This window comes from Macrobrachium nipponense, chromosome 5, assembly GCF_015104395.2.
Source record: "Macrobrachium nipponense isolate FS-2020 chromosome 5, ASM1510439v2, whole genome shotgun sequence".
Lineage (NCBI taxonomy): Eukaryota > Metazoa > Arthropoda > Malacostraca > Decapoda > Palaemonidae > Macrobrachium > Macrobrachium nipponense.
The window spans coordinates 97,546,393-97,564,639 of NC_061107.1; the positions used below are offsets into that span (position 1 = coordinate 97,546,393).

At 35.6% G+C, this 18,247-nt stretch overlaps 1 protein-coding gene across 1 annotated transcript in view; it reads left to right on the forward strand.

Moving 5' to 3' along the window:
- LOC135215541 (uncharacterized) overlaps positions 1–17,783 on the forward strand; it is a 57,574-nt gene extending 39,791 nt beyond the window's left edge. Inside the window, exon 4 of the transcript XR_010314712.1 lies at positions 17,073–17,783. The gene's annotated coding sequence lies outside the window, so the exon portion shown is untranslated. The remainder of the gene's footprint in view (positions 1–17,072) is intronic.
- Positions 17,784–18,247: the final 464 nt, after the last annotated feature.

The window sequence follows — 18,247 nt, forward strand, 5'->3', positions numbered from 1 at the left end:
AATAATAATAATAATAATAATAATAATAATAATAATAATAATATGCTTTATTTCAGCTCAGGGCCATATTCATGGAATATACAAAATACAGACAGTAACATACACAATCTAGATACATGAGACAACATGATTAAAAAAGAAAATGAATAATCGGCACTTATCCACAAAATAGCTGAGGTAGCATAAAAGCTAGTAATCATAATACTGGTAATAATATTGGCGAGAAAAAAAAATGCATTGAGAGTAATAACAGTTAGTATACATATTGTATAACTTAAATTTCAACTAGAGACCTTAGGCAGTTACAGTAGTCAGGTCCAGAGGGCTAAATACAAAAATTGAATGTAAAGAAACTTTTAACTTGATAGTAATCACATTAATAATGAAAAATTAAAATATCAGCAATAAATGTAATAATAACAAAATCTGCAGATGACATCTTGCCAATACAGAGATTAAGTCCTTTAGGGGACAAAGGCCTCATTTTCCCATCTTTCCCACAATTTAGATCTTCTTGCTTCACTCCTTAGGATGCTTTGTATGAGCGAGTTGCCGCTGTTTCTCTCTCGGGTTACCAGACTGGACATTGTTCGCCTAACAATAATTTTTAAATTGTCCGGATGGTTTTCTATGAACATCTGTGTGGCGGAGTGGTAGCGGGGAGTGTTTGTGAGGCGTCTCACAATGTCATTGTGCACAACAGTGATGCGTCTCATGGTCTCTTGGGTAAAGTTCGTCCAGAGGGAACACCCATAGATACCGTATCAGTACGAGCGGAAGAGCAGCAGTTTCACGTCTCGGTGAGACCTTGCACTGATGGAGAAATCAGAACCATATCGTCGGCGTAACATAGGTTGTTTATAGTTTTTTCATTGACGGTGCATCCGATTGGGATTGAGTTCAGTTTGACATTCAAGGCATCTGTGTACGTATTAAACAGGTATGGAGAGAGAATGCCCCCTTGCCGAAACCCGTTTAGGGAGGCGAAGGTGTACGATAATACGTTACCCCATTTGACACAGAATTGCTGTGTGGAGAACCAGCAATGTAATATGCCAATTAGATACAGGGGTGTGCCCCTTTTAGGCAGCTTCAGGAAGAGCTTCAGGTAGTTTACTCTGTCAAATGCTTTTCTCACATCTACAAAACAAAGGAAAACAGGAGAGGCTGATGATAGGTAGTAGTTCAGCAATTCTTTCAGTATGTAGATACAGGTGTCGGTTGAGTGGTTTGCTTTAAACCCGAACTGGTTGTCAGTGGTGTGTAGAAAGGGGAGAAGTCTCACTAGAAGAACCGACTCAAGTATCTTCGATGCGATCGTTGTGATTGCAATCGGCCGGTAGTTGCCAGGGTCAGCTGCATCCTTTAGCTTGTTTTTGATTAATGGTATCATGTGAACTAAGAGTAGGGAGTCTGGAAGAAACCAGTGAATTATGCACGCATTGAATAGGGCAGCTAGCAAAATGTAAATTATCGGATGGCAGAATTTAAAGGCCTCTGCAGGAAGAACCTCACAACCGGGCGATTTATTATTAGGTAGGCTGTTTATGGCATCGCTGATGTTACCTGGCGTAATGCGGTCTGCAAGATGAAATTGAATGTTGTCAGTAAGGAGGTTATCTACATCCCTTCGGGAATCTTGATCATTTATGCAATTCAGGATATTGTTGAAGTGATCGCCCCACATACTTGCGATAGCTTCCCCTACTCTCTGTGATAGCTTTTTAGTTTTGGGATTTAAGGATTGGATATCTTTCCAAAGACGAGGATAATCACCGGATTCTAAGTTTCTAGACATTGCATCGGCTCTTAGTTGTTTTTCATTTAACCTGCAGTGCTTAAGAGCAAGTTTGAACTGAGCTCTCGCCTGTCTCATTAGTAATGCAGTGTGCCCTTCCCTGGGGCTACCATTTTGCCTCCACAGTAAAAACATTTCTCGTGAGTATGTATACAGATCTTTAACCAAGTCATTCCATCCAGGTATATTACGAGAATTACCTTGACGAAATCTATAGGCAGTCCTGCCCGAAGCAAGCTTAGCGGAGATTATGTTCGAATAGAATTCATTCAGATCCCTCCTGTGGTGGTTATTTCTACAATAAAGGAAGTAATCACAAAAAATGTATCAGTTCATCCATTTCATCAGAAAAGTAAGGTAACATTGTGGACATATAAATATGAAAACATTGATTGCTTAAAAGCGTTTTATTGTAAAGCCTTTGATAACAAAGCCTTTCACTGTTCGTAAGAAATTTGGAATTACTAAGCCTTTAAGAGCATTAATACAGTGAAACAACCACTAATAAAGAATTCTTTCGACGATACTAAGTAGATGTGTATATCAAACCCGACGTAGTATATTCTTTGGCAACTTTTATATTAGATTTTTAGTGAAATACAGCCAATTGGACAGGAGCCCGAAAGATCGTCCTTTTAAATAATGCACCGAAAAGAAACAATATAGAGCCCAGTTTTATAAAAAGATAGCTTTATCTCATATTAGCGGTTACCATGACCGAGATTCGGATGCTTCCTAGTCAAAGCATGTAGTACATTTATCATGAATAATTCTATTTCTGGGTGTGAGTTATTCCCGAAGCATGATCAGTCATTATCGAAATGATATCAAAAGTGTCTACTTTATGTTAGTTTACGAAGGTTTAGTTACTGTATGTCATTGTTTTCGTTCATTCCCGCTCTTTCCCCTTTCGCTCCCCCCACTTCAATACAAAAAAAAAAAAAAAAAAAAAAAAAAAAAAAAAAAAAAAAAAAAAACAGATTTCCTAACGTAGTCCCCCATAACTGTTTTTCATAAAGAGGTTGCGATGTTAAGGAAAAGCACGCACTTTCTAGGTCAAATAGTGCTGTTGTTTAACCTTTGTGATGTCAATTTACTGTCGCGTAATTTTTTTTTTATTCAAATCGCCTTTACGGTGAATCTCCAATCCCGGTATTGATATCCTGTCATGATTAGCTCTGTCTGAGAAAAGACTAGTACAAAAAATTCTCTTATTTTTTTAAGCAAAAGAACTACATACGAAGGAAATGCGACATCAGGCATTCATTCAAAGATTTTTGTTGTAAAGTGATTAATAATAGAAAAAAAAAATTGTAACCTGCAAAGGTTAGAGTTTTCATAAAAATTCTTTTTTTTTAATTGGAGCCCTCGGCTATATTTCCATGAAACGTTTCTTTGTTTTCAATTATATTCGCAATTGTTAGAGCTGCTTTGGAGCACAAAATCCCTTAACAGATGGAAGATATATTTCAGGGAGAGTTAAGGCTTGTGAACGATATTTTTAAATATTCCCGAAAATAAAATCTGCTTCTATCTCATAGGACTAAGGAATTTTAATCGAAAATGACTTCGAAGCAAACAAAAAAGCTAAGAAGTAAATAAAGTGTATAAAGGAAATAGGGAAACGTTGTGCAAATGGTGAACTACCAAGAAATATAGCTGATAATACCATGAAGTTTAGATGTTACATTTACTTAAGTGGTGATCCGTGTATCCAGTAAGGCGACAGTTTTTCAAGATGACCTGCATGTTTACCTTCTAAAATTGATTCTATAAAAATCGATGTATTTAGTTAATGTAAATTATCTTAATGTTGACATATTCGGACATATTTTGTTATATCTAATATATTTGGTATAGTGGACAGTGCCGTGGCATGCCACTCAGATGCCGGGGATTCGCGTCTCCCCCAACCAAGATGATGAAAAATCATTGGTTCTGTATCATGATCAGTTACTGCTCTAGTGTGGGGTTTGGGGTAGAATGTTGAAATCAACATTCTTTGGATGAAGTGATAGAATAATAATAAAGATGAATTACGTTCAAGCCATAAGCGAAGAAGAGACGTAAAATCCATCTATTCTGATATTTATCTGTCAGAAAATATAAAGAAATCAACAATGCTTAGGGTAACAGACTACTACAGCATATAGTAGCGACGCATTCTAAATTCTGCGAATTCTCCTAAAGGCTTTCGAGAGAATGAGAGTGCATGAAAGGCTTAGAAGAACGATTCACTCCTTAAAGTTGTCAGGGAACTAGGTCATCCCAATACTGGGAACAGAATCGACATCTCTCAAGGTCTTCCGGCGCTGTAGGTCTTCGTGATCTTAACATCATCTTTCATTCTCTCTCTCCCTATCTCTCTTTTTTTCTGATCTGAAATTATATATAAAAAAATAATGAACGTTAGATGATAATATTTTATGGAAGTATGGGACAGTAATTAAGCTGAAGAACAGACTAAAACGATATTATTCGATGATTTTCCAATACAGTTTTCGTTTTGGAAATGATCATGTTTTTGAAGCTCGACAGAAAAATAATGTGCTCATTGATGATAACGAATTAAATAAATTTTCAAATACTATTAAATTCCTGGAGAACACTGGTAGAGGATCATTAGATCAGAGCGTTGACGTATCTAATGAATAATAAACAACGATGCACAAACATTTTCAGTATAATGACAACTGAAAATTTACAAATGGGTCAGAAGGTTCGTGGATGATAATATAATATAATAAAATAGTAAACTGCTTCTGGCAATGTCTACGTGCCAATTAAAAGACAGTGTGAAGGAAGAGTGTTTGGGAACTTGAGAATTCTGTCATTTCTTTCTTGTTCTCCTTAAGTGACCGGAATGCGTTCCTCTGTTGGTCACTTTAGTGTCACCTCGGGTGTTATTAGGCTGAGACGGGTCCTCGTATTTTGACCATTTGGTTAACTAAGCATTAAATTCAAATAATGTTCCTTTCATTTTCTTATTTATTCTTATAATTAGTTAATGAACTGTTATGTTTCTGTATATATCACTAAGCAGGCTATATTTGAATAACTTTGTTCATTAATATATGCTACAACTTTAGCCATTATAATGCTGTAACGAAAGCATATAACTTAAAAAAATTCCTCCCTAGTTTTCTAAATACATACTTTTGCATCTGACGGTCAACTGTGAACGATCGGTACAAAGGGCTTGTTGAAAACCCTCGTACTACTTGTTTTATTGATAGATCAGGTCCAATGTTTCACAAAGATGAACCTTAGCATAATCCTAAAAGTAGAATAGACCAAAGGATCTGGGTTGCACTTGGATGAAGCCAACGGATTCCTGGTTGACTTGTTGATTGCTGTGTCGAATTCTGATGGCCCGTGTAGTATGCTGGAATCTCAGACAGGACAATAATGCATTGCTAACGTTATTGGGATGTGTCGGAGAAAGGGGGAACTGCCGTGGCAGAGAAATATGCGTAAGAGACGACGTGAAAATACGAGGTGAATATTACTCCGGCTGCAGACCATACGTCACTGTACGAAATATGCCGTTTGAAATGATCAAGGACAATCTTTCGAGACATGGAGGTTTAGGAGGAACACAAAGAATCATGGAGGATGCGGAATATTCTCTATGGTGTATATGAATTAGCAAATTACGTGTTTCTTGTAAGCTGAATGTGTGAAGGTTTACCATCTACTTCAATTATAAAAGTCAAGCGACAGCATATGGACTTTGTGGGCAAACCAGCTATTATATCAACGCATGTTCAAGTCAAACACAGAATAAATATATATACAGATTTCCCGCTTTTATCGGGTCATCAAGAAAATAAAGGAACTGAAACCCCAGTATACCACCATGAGGCAGTGGGAACTCAGACTTTCGAGTGTATGCAACATAAGCTCCTACATAGATCAACTTGCAAACGTAGAAATGATCCAGCTGTATCTAGCGATCACCTAACAGACGTCATAGACTAGCATGCACATCCTGAAACGCTTATGGAGATTTGTTATTCACTTGATCTTTACGATTAACAGGCCAGTACTGGGAATGCGCCTGAACAGATGGATTTGACATCTAAAAATGAAGCCCGGGGCCATGTTGGCAAAGCTTCCCGTAAAGGGGTATGGCGTCAGTGCACTTCACGCGCTGTGCACTGCAGGCATTACTTAAGGTTCTCTGAAGTGTCCCTTCGACTCCTTGCTGCACTCCCTTTCATTCCTTTTACTGTAACCTCCTTTCACATTCTTTCTTCCATCTTACTTTCCACTCTCTTCTAACAATTGTTTCGTAGTACAACTGGAAGGTTTTGCTGCTGTTGAACCTTTCAAGCATTTTTACTGTCAATTTTCCTTGCAGAAAGGTAAATGACCTCATAGGTCCCTGCGCTTGTCCTTCGGTCTAAATTGCATGTATGTATATATGTTGGCGGACTGGATGGGAGTAGCAGCGTAAAAAAAAAAAAAAAAAAAAAAAAAAAAAAAAAAAAAAAAAAAAAAAAAAAAACTACTGAACCTACTATTGTGGTAGTACTACCTCTCGTTGTGAAAACTGGATGATACATATTTCCCACGGCAGTATTCCTGTTGTAGTTTCAACATATAACACAGACCTGGTATTCAGTGATAACGCTGTGGAAGAAACAAAACATTCTGAGGACAAAACTGACGAAGAAAGATATAATGCCGACGTTGCTTTCCCTGTGACGAAAGTGTTATTTGGTTTGGTTATTTCCTCCGGAACCCTTGATGCTGTATGCATAATCCAGCCAGGCATTTGGAACTGCCCTCTCATACTGCTTCCAGCTGCTCTCTCTGGAGGTAACATAGAGATGTTGAAGAAAGACAGGACGGATTCTCAGTTGAAAATTGAATACAAATTCAATGATGTGATGATGATCTCATATTGACGACTCAGATTGTGATCTGAGTGGTACGGAAATTACATGGAGGTAATAAACGAAAGCAATGGAAAATGCGACAAAAAGGCAGAAAGAAAATAATTAACCTTCAAATATATATGTACTCACCATTTATATCAGTTGAATTAATGACAGAATAACGCGAAATTCCACAAGTAAGTCGTACAAGCCAATAAACCTTAACAACCACCTTACCTGAGCAAAAGCGGTCAGATCACTTCCATCATTTTTCCCGCACATCACAAACTGCAGCAGTATTCAGAGGATGTTCTTGAATATTGTCGACTGACCTGATACACACTTTTAGGCAGCATGCCATTCACCGCCGAAATTCTTGGCTACAAGATGATGTGTATAATACACAGCGAACAGTAGGTACGTATATCAAAACCTTTTCCTTAAATAAGTCAGGAAATCTGTAACTGCCAACCACTGCTGGCGGGCCGTTGGAAGCCACTACATTAATATTCCTAATGGGAACTCTGTGTTTCTTCAAATAATCCTCTAAACACTGGAAAGCTCTCTCGCCTTTTTCATCACCATTAAGGTACTTGTAACAAAAGACGTTCCAACGGTGCGCTGTAGGCTGAGTTATCTAAACAAGTCAGATGGAAAACTTTCAGTGACGAAGCTCAGATGATAAAGTTTGGTGATATGAATTTTCCCTAGGCTGGTACATATACGATCGTCGTTGGACGCACCTGTAAAAATAAATGCAACCATGATCTCTGTGTGTGGATTTTAAGTCCCTTACAGCACATCATTATCACAGTGACAGGCGATGACAGACCGATAAAACGACACACCTGTAATCGAGTGACGGCTCTTATAACTAAATGTTAATTTAGTTGTTTTTAGTGTTGAACTTAACAACGTTTTAAATTTATTCTTGTAATTATCGGGAAGAAAATTATAATATTCTAAGCCAAAATAAAGGGGTTTCTTGACACGTTAGATCCTTTATTTCATATACTAGACTTTGCAGTATTCAGATAAATGCTCTTGCAGTTACTATAATATAACTTGAAACTACACTTACCATTCAAGACATGCATCAATAAGTTTTTATTTATATTTGTTGTACTACTATCGGTATTTTTGCCTTTATACAAAACTCAGACTTTGATCTAAAATATTCACAGTTGACTCTGTGTTTATTGACCCCTTTTTGATCCTTAGACATTTAATAAGACCTTGGATAGTCCTATCAACCTAACGGGTCGATATCAACCACTTTGGAGATTCCTGATCTATGCAATGAAATTATTCAGCATACTTTCTACCTAAAATTACGAAGTATCTTCTCTTCACTTGTTGAGGAAATTAATTTTAGTTGTATATGTAGTTGAATATAAATATTGTAACCTGTAGTAAGGACGAGAATAGCCTTTCCTTTTAAAGAAATTGTCTTTAGCTTAAAAAATTTCCTACGGGCCATTGCCTTAAAAAAAAAATAACTACCAAAATAAATAAGACCAACTTTGTAAAATACAGGACAGTTGTAGGTAAATAGAAAGGAAGATTTAGTTGAAAGAACATTATCATCGGCTACAAAAGAGACATTTCTTGACAGCGATGCATTTCCCGGGGCATTTAAAACCAAAAACCGTTATGAGCGAAAAAAACTTTCTGAGGTCAGGGTAAAAATATTCTCTCGTCATTTTTGTTTACTGTCGATATTAGTTTGAAATTACAAAAACTGTAAACTGACCAATAAATTATCGCTTTATTCAGTTATCGTGGAATGAAAACAGGTGCATTGATGCGTTAGCCTAGATCTACGGATTTTGGATAACAAGATGAGAGTACTTTGGAAATAAAGCCAAATTAAGAATATTGCTAAATGTCTTGGATTACGATTCTGTCTACAGTATTATTAAGTAAATATATTATAGAAGTCGTTGTTCCAGGGAAGAATATATTAAAGGAAGTATGTAGTTGTAATTGAATATTTCAGGTTAATGATATAAATAACCAAATGATTTAAATGAGACAAAAAATGTTCTTGTTGATGCCACAGAAATAACTTTGATGGCAACATTCTGCAGGTCTAGTAATGTTGGATAAAGGTATATCAATAAACAAAGCAAAATCAGCTAATAAACTTTTTCGCTTACTCGGGGAGTAAGCCTACAAAATACGTACTTTCTTTTTGTTGTTGTCGTTCTTGCTATTGTTCTTGCTGTTGTTGTTCTTGTTGCCCCATGGAAAAGTCTAAAAATATCTGAAAAAGGTGTTTCACGCTGAGTTAAAGATACAGGAATTTTTGGATAAGATATTTATTATTCAAATATTAGAATAATGTGTATGTTGAACCGTACAGAACAATTATTTCTAATAAAACATAGCGTATCTTTTTTAATTTTCGTTGGTGAAACAATGCGCTATTTCACCGGAGATTTTACCCTTATCTAATATTTACAAGTTTTATTCATGGCGATATTAACGGTTTGCCGGCGTTTGATTTTTTATCGGGGGGTTGTCGCCTTATATCTAAAACGGGTTAATGGGAAAATTGGAAATTTATGGCAAAACATGCCATTTTTTTGCTTAGAAAAGTTTTATTCGGTGACGGAGATACACAAATGTAAGTTATATATTAAGGGAAAAATATTTCGATTTATGTGAAAGGAAGCGTTGCTAATCATTGGATCTATTTTACTAGTTGTATGTTCCTTTTCACACACACAACCCACACACACACACACTCACACACACACACACACACACACATATATATATATATATATATATATATATATATATATATATATATATATAGTATATATATATATATATATATATCTACTTTATATAGCAACACACACACTTCATGAGGTAACGTCTATATGTATGTACGTACGTACGCAGAATTTACCGCTTATCCCAGGTAAATTCTGTAGAATAAAAAAATAATTATGAAACAATGTTTTCGGAATGTATATCCGATCCGATTTAATGGGACATGAATAGTATTATGAAGAGAACGAGAGAGAGAGAGAGAGAGAGAGAGAGAGAGAGAGAGAGAGAGGGTGGAGACGAATAAATGCGAGCATCCTCTTTTGTCATAAAATTGTTCCTTACCTGTGCTTTTCCCAAATGCCCAGAGGAGAGTGCAACCGGATTTCCGAGGAGAGCGGATCTCGGAATCTATTCAATGTTTTGACCGGATACTGGTGCATTAAAAAACTCGATGTGCGAACCCCGTTGTTCAAGAACATTTCTGTAACTGTACAAGTCGATGTGCGAACCCCGCTGTTCAAGAACATTTCTGTAACTGTACATAGAGTTTCGTCAGTATTTTTCGTTATCTTCAACCAGATAGAACATTTCATAAAAATAATATCCTTTTCTTTACTTTCGGCTCTCAGCACAAGCATCCTGTTGTAATTGGTAAGAAAGCACATATTTGCATACCAACGCAGATCAAATAACAAGAACATTGCAAAATAAATCCTTTAATAACCAGCATTTTTTAAAATGAACAGAGAATCACGAGCAAAATTAATAGGCCATTTATTTTCAAGAAACTCGGCACAATTTTTAGTTACATCGAAATTACTTTTGTGAGCTTTTCATAATCAGTTTGTGCTTGTAACGTTTAAGGAGAAAAATTTGATTTAAAAGTGTATTTGCCATACAAGAGATGATTTATTTGTGTTCGCATTGTATATCGAATGTTATTCTACATGAGCTATTTTGTCTGAAGCACTTGAAAAAATTAACATTTTATTATTAGTGTTATTATATATTTTGTTAAAGAATCTCATTTTAGATCATAAATGCCTGTCCACACTAGGAAACATTGTTTGGAAACAAAGTTTGCAAACAGTTTGCAAACTTTGTTTCCAAACAATGTTTCCTTGTGTGGACAGGCCTTTAGAATTAGTTTACGTACACATACATCACGTTTTACGTAATGTGCCTGAGGAATTCATGATTAATTGAAAATAAAAGCGAAAACAGATCCTATCGGAGTTTCCGGTTATGGGTAAAAGATATAAATATGTATATGTATTTATGTATGTGGGAAAATTAGATCAATGGTAGTGCGCTGAATGAAAACCATTTATTTATTTATTTATTTACCAGAAGGGAAGCACCATGTATGTACATATCCGTATTAGGACACCAAGACCAGAACCCGGAACAGCGTTTTCCACAACTTTTTGGGACATGCTTCGAGTAACACTCCCACCCGTGATCAACCTTCGAATTCAAAAGATAATAACCATGAAATTCTTATAATTAGAATATATTTTCTATGTTGATGACATTAACGAGTGTTCTAGTGCTTTCCTAATCGAAAATTGTGTGGCCGCTTGTTCCTTCTAACGGGCTGAAAATGCTTGCCTAATAGTGTAATTTTCATAAGCAGTCTTTTGTCCACAAAAATACATACACTTAAAAAAGATAATGCTGTCGCATTATGCAAAACCTTTGAATTAACCTGTATTCAGTGGGCCAAAATATATACTTGGACTGCATAAGTAGTATCACGCAAAATTCATTAATTGTCGCTAATACGTCCAACTTTTAAATGAAAAAATAAATTCGAAACTAACCCACAGATCTCTTGAGATGTTTTAAAACGAATTGTTGATATTAGCTAAATGTCAACATTAGAAAATCTTATGTAATCGGATTATTTTAATGTATAATAATGGCCCATGAAGCTGAAGCTTTCGACATTTTCATAGCTTTGATATTATTTTCGCATACCTTGGAAAACATAAGACTACAAATTTCGGTAAAGGGTAGTAGAAGCTTTCTTAATGGGTGAAATAAGTGGAAGAAAAGACTGAAAGCGAAGACAACTGTAAAGTTGATTATCAAAATTCATATAAAATGGACCCGACGAAAGTTTTCTGTTTACATACAGTCATATGTGTGTCTGTGTCTACGCCGATTGAAGCTTCCTTAATGTTAACAATGGAAATTTTTAGTCTAGAAAAGCTGTATTGTTAATTCAGACGGATACAAAGAAACAATTCGGTTAGCCATAAATTCCTCTTACTGGTATTGCAGCTGATTATATTACTGGTATAGCTAATGCAGCTCAGTAGCAATATTACACTGCACTGCTGTATGTTGACTATTTTATTCTTATAAGAGTGGCAACATACAGACGTCTTGCTGACACCTTCTCGTAATCTAGAGATAATCAGCTCCATCTGAGGTGTCTTCAGGGTGGTGACTGTTTCACTGCGAGATGTTCTGCTCTGTACGAAGACTAGCTCAGAGAAACAGCAAGAGAGAGACTAGATGGGTTTGGATTTTATGCCTGGGGTCCAGGCTCTTCCAACTTTCCTATATAAGTGATGTTAATTTTCACTGGCTGATGATTATCCTGGGAGCTGCCTGCATGCTCTTGGTTTCCTTGATGCTCCTCTAATAACTAGCCATAGGTGCAGACTGGCTCGCTGTGGAGTGGCTGACTCAATGTGGTATGATTGGGGGTTGCTCCTGAAAAGATACTTTGTTGAAAGGCATGTTTCTTTTTTGGGACTGTCCGAACCTGGGACTTGTTGCAGCGCTGCCCTTGTAGGGGTATACAAAGTAATATGAAATCTGCAGCATACTGAATATGACATTACTTCTGCAACCTACAACTTTCTGAAATTTATCTCTTTATGAACGGCTTATCTTGTGATGTGTACTTCAGTAAAGTATTAGAATGTAAACCCATGGTATGTATGGAACTGTAAATGACACCACAGGGTAGAAGTCCTTCCAGTGCATGTAATAGCTGTCATGAATATATACCACATTTATATCACATTTGGTAGTGGCCTCTCTGTAGGTCCTCGTTATTACCAAAATGTGAGGAGGATAGCCTTGCAAAAGATTCTGAATTCACTGCTGGTGCCCTGGTTGGCAAGACAGACTCCTTTCCTTATTAAAACTCTAATCTCATCATACTCCTTTTTTTGCCGGGGTGTGGGGCGGGTGATCTCTTTGTGGGTCTCAGTCCAACTGTACAGAAGTGCATCAAGGCCCCGATCAGATAGGAGGCTGCATCACTAGTAGTACATTTGAGCGGATTACTGACCGTTTATAGGCCTCAGGGGATTCACCTCTGACATTCAGGCAGCGCCCGATGTTGGTAGCCTTTGTGTATACCTGTGTATTATATTTGTTGGTTTCTTTGTTTACTAGTACATCTAAAAATGTCTGTTTCTGACCTAAGCAGTGGTCTATGGTATAGTTTAGAATAGAATTTTCTGTGAAGATGTCTTTTAAAGTCTGCATATCTGGTCTGTTGTTTGTCGCAATGGAAATGTCATCGATGCATCTTAAATAGATTTCTGGTATTTGCCATAACAGAGGGAAACCCATAACTACACCAATTTGGCGGTATAATTCTCCTTTGTGTGAGTATGAAAAGGTGTTTCTTTTGCGCATGTTTCAAGCATGCCTTATGGTCTTCTCTTGGATTTGTGGTGGGGTTTGTTTTGACCGGCACTTGTGGTTAAGGCTTATGACAATTGTATGTGTCTACGGGGACATTAATGAAAAGGCTTCCAACCTCCATGGATGCGATTCCGTTGGATGTGTGTTTAGTTTTCAGGATGTCTATGAATTCCGTTGCTGATCTTAGCGTGTATTTCATCGGTATGTACTGGGTGATTATGTCATTCAGGGTTTTGGCTGATATATATATATATATATATATATATATATATACTATATATATATATATATATATATATATATATATATATATATATATATATATATATCTATATATATATATATATATATATATATAGTATATATAGTATATATATATATATATATATATATATATATATAGATAATATATAATATATATATATATATATATAATCTTCTTCTCCCTTCCTGTTCTGATGAGCATTTTCTTGTAAAAAAAAAAAGTATTTTTTTTTATGAAAGTTCGAACGTATCTATTCTGAATTTACCTGTTTAAAAGGAAACAGCTTTTCATGAAATTCTGAAACAACTACGGCATAACTGTAGTATAAAGAAAAATGCCTAAGCTGGCCAGGAACTTCAACAACCTCTCTCTCTCTCTCTCTCTCTCTCTCTCTCTCTCTCTCTCTCTCTCTCTCTCCCCCCTCCCCAATCTCTCGTCGATCATCTCTCTCTCTCTGTGCCTATGTGTGTGTGTGTGTGTTTGTGCTTCTTTATTCGCTCTTCAGAATCTACATCAGAGGACAAAAAGACCGACATCATTGAAATCTTCGTCACCGTCGTCATTAGTCATTTCAAGAGTTTTATTTACATCTTGATATCGATCCCCAAAACAGGGGTTTGTGGTCTAATGACTTTTCTACATTTTATTCTGTGTTGTTTACTATATTTTTTTACATAATTTCTTCAGAGTCGTTCTTTATTCCTTTATTCATAGTAACGGACTTTCACATATTTACACACACATATATATATATTATATATATATATATATATATATGTATAATGCATATGAATATGTATAGGTAGATATTATATATACATTATATATATAATATATGTATGTATGTATGTATGTATGTATGTATGTATGAGAGAGAGAGAGAGAGATGAGACGAGAGAGAGAGAGAGAATCGACAAACAATCACATGGGTGAAACAAATATTTCTACTCAAGTCATTGTATATTGATTATCTCTATCAATTATATAAAATATATTTGAGAAAGTCCGTCACTTTAAATAATGGCATATTATATATATATATATATATATATATATATATATATATATATATTATCTATATATATATATATATGTATATATAAATATATATATATGTACATATATATAATATATATATTATATTATACATATATATATAAATATAAATATGTATATATAAGTCATATCACATTACCGTGATTCATATACATATATCGAGCTACAAATGTCCTTTAATATCTAATTCGCTCTACCTTGCGGTGGCGGGGTTGGCTAAGGCTTCACAGCCAGTCCTGGAATTGAGAGGCGATGGTTCGTGCCCCCCGTCAGCCGCCAATTCTATTATCGCTTAATAAATTCCCCCTCGGTTAAACATATATGAAAAATATATTAATTCTGAGGTAGAGGGAATTAGATATTAAAGGACATTTGTAGCTCGATATATATATAGATATATATATATATATATATATATATATATATATATATATATATATATATATATATAAAGGATACACTTCTAATAATTGTCAAATATTACAGCTTAGTAAAGACTTTTTCTGACGAAAACCAACAGGAATTATACATCTACTTCTTTTGAGGTCTTTGGATGATGGGCCTAATAAATTAAATTCGTGTTTATACTAACAACATTTTTTGTTTGCGTAGACCGCTGGTCTACTGGAAATGATGTTTAACTTGCGTCGTCCATCCCGTAATCAAAGATTTCTCATTGCTGGTCACTATCGGAATAAGAGACTTCAGGTACCTTTCTCCGATCTTTAGGTCGTTATTAACATCCTGAAAGTTAGAACTGATTTTTGTTACTTTATTTTATGACTTTTGTTTTATCGGCATCTACGCTAGGAAAACTAGCAATAATGAAGTCACTGGCTAATATTGTGCATCTCTTGATCCAACTGGCCCATACCTGTCCGCTAAGTATGCTGACTGACACAAGAGTTCAGAGGAACAAACTTTTAGGTTTTCTATTTGATGACCGTTAGCAGACAACGCCTGAAGAAAACTTATGGTGGTTAACTATTTTTGTTGCTCTTGGCCTTGCTTATTTTTATCTTTTACGTGCCCCGTCCATCAAATGAATTAAGGTTTAATGGTTGAAATTGCAAAAACAAAGCACGTGAGAATGAAATATAAAGAAAGAAGTAATTCCACGCAGATAAGGATGCATGGTAGATAATTAATGTCTCTAAGTACTGCTGTCATCATAACTGCTGATGCTATTGCAAATAACATCTACAAGGGTAATAGTCAAATTTTAAGAATACCATTTGTTTTTATCTCCAAATTAAGTCAATTTTCTCTGGTAACTGGTTCTAGCATTTTGACTGGGACAATTTCACTTTCTCCTAAATGAGCGAGAGTGGAAGTTTATTTTATAATTGTGTAAATTGAAGTTTGTTTATATATATATATATCCTTAAGTTTAATGGGAAAATATAATTATTACATTTATCAAGCAGTCAGCGTTACCAATGATCGATAAACCATTTTTGGTTGCTAAAAATAGATTAGTCTTTCGTCATCTTAATGACCGTAAAGATCATTTATGTTAAAAATAGAGAAGATTATGGATTTATGTCTCCAACTGAATACCCAAAGGCGAGCAAGTTGAAACTATTCACAATGACTACGGCAGTAAAACGTTGAGTTCCAACTACAAAATAAGGAGGTAGATACATAAAGGAACACAAGAAATGGTGAGCTCTGAAATGACTGAGAAAATGGTTCGAAGTGTGGAGTAGAAAATAAAACTTACAGGCAGGACAAACGATACTTAAAAGTAAGTAAAAATTTGCATTAGGTTTACTTTATCTTACTTTGCATTAATATGAAATAGTGATATTTCGAAGAATATTGGTAAAACACTCCGGACGAAAGTAACAAAGTCCTGAATGGCTTCATCTTAAATGTATGTAAAACTGATGATTAACGAAAAGTTAAGGTCTCGCGTTGTTGATATCTTCGAAATAAATTTCTGTTACATTTCAGAAGTTCACTTTTTCTCACTTTCCTATTTTGGAGATATATTGCATAGATATCAAAATTAATGCGTGAAACGCACATATAAATTGGAGTTGAACGACAGGCAGAATTACAGATACGACAAGTAAATGCACAAGGAAGGTCTTGGTATTTCTGAATTCCTAAAGTTTTTCTTATACTTTTATTTATTGAGGGCAAATAGTCGAACGCGATGCATAATCTAACCATCAGGTTGGAATGGCAAAGACCCTCGAGGTTACTTGTGCAAAATTCGGGAGGTGGAACTTTTAACGAGCAAAGTTTATGTGTGCGTTGGGCATGTAAATATGGCTTTGCTTGTGCTCTGAACTCAGACGTTTAGAAATTCTTTCGAAGCCAAATGAAACATGTTTTTCTTTTAATCATTTATTTTACATTTGTTCTTGGTGCAACGCAGATCCTTTCCAAATATGTTCTTTTGTCATGACTCGGTACCTTTCCCTCAAACTAAAACTCGCTTCCATTTCCTACTCAGCACTCTCCAACTAGGCTGGGTCTCACTACTATAAAGCTCTCTCTCCTACTGATGAGTACCGTAAGGTTCAAAGGGGTTGCAATCTTGCCTGTCACCCCTTTCATTTTTACAAATAACCGCCAAAAGCACTGGTTTTTTTTATCTTTACAGATATTTCAGCTAAGGGCTGCTCCAGGAGCAAGAGCCCGTGCCAGCACAAGGGTGGCTTAGTCGTCGACAACAAGTAATGGCTCGGTAGTTATTATGTTTCTGCTTCACGCTTGATGTTGAAATAAGTAATACACTTACTTTGTGCATAATCATGGTGGAACGGCCTCCCGTATTACTTAGCAAGATGGCACGTAGTAGTACTAAGCAGACTGCTCGGAAGTCCACTGGTGCGTACCAGAATTCCAGGAATATAGTATTTGAGAGATATTCCCGGAATGTAGCGCGCACTTACTTAAATCAGCATCTCCATATTTATGGGTGTCAACTACCTGTGTCATATTTCCAAATTTGTGGTATATGCAGAATGTAGCAAACTGTAGGCCTGCGTAGACAAGGGTGATGAATACTGGTTCTATGGGGAATTATCAATAGGAGATTACTTTCCTTTGTATTTTATAAAAGAGAGCATTTGCACTCTATACTAAAAGTTATTGAGTGTAATTATGTATATTTATGTACATTTATATTTCATTTGACTACTGTAGAAACTTCTGTAATTAAATCTACTGAGTAGCTCAGAAGTCTGGTTAAACTACATTTACAATAATGATAAAACCATCGAGTTCATTGTTTTTTCGCTAGTCAAATTTATTTTGCCAACACCTCCATAGATGTAAAGTGAATTACGTTTCTTTAATAAAATGTACTACAACGACAAACATCCTTTGTACTCTTCTTTGACTATTGTTGTTGTTGTTGTTTTTTTTTTTTTTTTTTTTTTTTTTTTTTTGCGATGCTAAGGTAGGCTGTTGCTTCGAACAGTGCATCGGTTTCTGGTATCTTGAATGATGGTACTTAGTTTGTTATGGGTTCTATTTTGGCTACCATTGAAATATGGAACACTTTGCCTATAATACAGAAGAGGACTATTCCGCTCTCCAAATGTTTGAGCGAGAAGCAAATTCATTGCAGTTTGTTGGTGATGTCTCCTGAATTCAGGGATATCGGGTTTATTATTTATTCCCTTGTATTTAATCATTTATCACTGTTTCCTTTCACTTATCTTCTCTTCGTAGGTTGATTTCCCTTTTTAGATCCTTCTATGGTTTATAATCTGTTGATTCTTTCCGTAAGGGGTTTCAGTTGAAGATTTAACAAAAAAAGTTTTAGAAGCA